General features: G+C 34.7%; 1 pseudogene; it reads left to right on the plus strand.

The window, feature by feature from the left end:
• The first annotated feature begins 1,803 nt into the window (after nucleotides 1-1,803).
• Nucleotides 1,804-1,951, plus strand: LOC122022192 (annotated as a pseudogene).
• The last annotated feature ends 202 nt before the right edge of the window (nucleotides 1,952-2,153 follow it).

Here is a 2,153-nt window from a genome sequence, read left to right on the forward strand (position 1 = left end):
TTTAATTTTTAATAATCTTCGAACTGCTAGTGATTGCCCACCGAAAGCACCCTTGTGTGCGGGCCTTGGAGTAGGAGTCGACACAGGCTCCGAACCAAGTAAAACCAGCTTGTGTTAGCATTGTCCTTTTATTTTCGCTGTGTTTATACTCGAACAATTTTTTATCGATATTCACCCCCCTCTATCGAATCTCATATATATATGTATATATATATATATATATATATATATATATTGATATGCTAAGCGACACTTTGTGCGAGATCGTGATCGAAATCCGACGTGGGCTATCTGATGTGACCAAAATATAATTTTTTTAATCTCTCTCTCATATGCATGCAATAACTTTTCTCACTCATCTGCATGTAATTATAAAATTTTTTAATCTCTCTCTCAACTGATTGCATGCAACAATCACTGTGCTGCTAATTTTTAAAGGTGATGTAGCAGCTACTACACAATAACTGCTACATGTTGTAGCAGCTTCTATATAGTAGTTGTTATAACGTGTAGCAATATTATTGTGTAACTACTATGTTGTAGCAGCTACTGCATCGTTGTAGCAGCTATTGCATCGTTGTAGCAGCAACTGCACCGTTATAGCGGCTACTGCACCGTTGTAACAACTTCTGCACCATTGTAGCAGCTTCTGCACCTTTGTAGAAGCTACTACACCATTGTAGCAGCAACTGCGCCATTGTAGCAGCTACTGCACCGTTGTAGCAGCTTCTGCACCATTGTAGCAGCCACTACACCATTGTAGCAGATACTGCATCGTTGTAGCAGCTACTACACCATTGTAGCCACTTCTGCACCTTTGTAGCAACTTCTGCACCTTTGTAGCAGCTACTGTATTGTTGTAGCAGCTATTACATACTAACTGCTACAAGTTGTAACAGCTATTGCATAGTAACTGCTATAAGTTGTAGCAGCTACCGCATAGTAGCTGCCACAACATTGTATCACTACCACAATAATTTTTTGCATGTAATAATAGGAGAGAGAAGATAAAATATCATTTTAATTTAAAAAGAAAGAGAGAAAAGTTGTTGCATGCAGATGAGAGAGAAATTTAAAAAATTTTATAGTTGTTGCATGCAGATGAGAGAGATTAAAAAAATTGGGTTTTGTCTGCGTCAGATAGTCCACGTCGGTTTTCGCTCACGGTCGTGCATAAAGTGTCGCTTAGCATATCAAATCTGTATATATATATATATATATATATATATATATATATATATATATATGAGAATCTAAACTTTTTAATCTTGAACACTATAGCCCAAGAGAAAAGCTTGAACTTTAGAAGAAAAATCTTATTGGCTTAAACCCATTATAACCTAACTTCTAAATCCTAAAATCTTTAACCCTAAATACATATAATATACCTTAAAATAAAATAAAAATATTGAATGACTCCAGGCACCTGGACCATGTCCCATACGGGTACCTGGATAAATTCTAGGCGCCTTGAGTCAAGTTTGGATGAAGTCACAACAGAAGATCTTACTATTGTATTAAGAATCTACCTTCTTTACTAATTTTAATGAAACCCAAAATAAAATTATGTTAATGTCCTTTTTTCCTTTTTACACTGAAAATAATTTCAAAGTTTATTAGTAATTTTCACAAATGCATCAATCAGAGATCTAGAGTTCAAGACTCAGCTACAGTATATTATTGAGAATTTTTCCTTTAATCAATTAGAAATCTAGAGTTCTCTTTAGTCTCACATCTTAGAATTGATAACACTACGAGAAGAGAAGCTTCTATAAATACCTAGGGTCGGCGATGTTAGAAAGCATACTTTTCTCAATTTTTTTTTGGCTAAGATCAACTATGATATTAAACTAATTTTTTTATAAGGGGAAGTTCGTTACAGTAGCTTGCTGTTGGGATTCTTGAGCGTCACCCTAGCATTGCACTATTACATTGGTCTAGCGCACCTAATTAAATTATTTTTTTTTTATAAAAAAGAGTCTGTTATCCTCACTCATTCATGTATTATATTATACACTCAACTAGGGGAGGAGCCACATATAGCTTTGGTGGGGCAGTTGCTCCACCTTAATTTTTTGTAAGTACCCTTAGAGGTGTATAAAATTATAAAAATATTAGTCTTGCCCTATTAAAAAAAATAAAAGTATGGACAA

Source organism: Zingiber officinale, chromosome 9A, assembly GCF_018446385.1.
Source record: "Zingiber officinale cultivar Zhangliang chromosome 9A, Zo_v1.1, whole genome shotgun sequence".
NCBI lineage: Eukaryota > Viridiplantae > Streptophyta > Magnoliopsida > Zingiberales > Zingiberaceae > Zingiber > Zingiber officinale.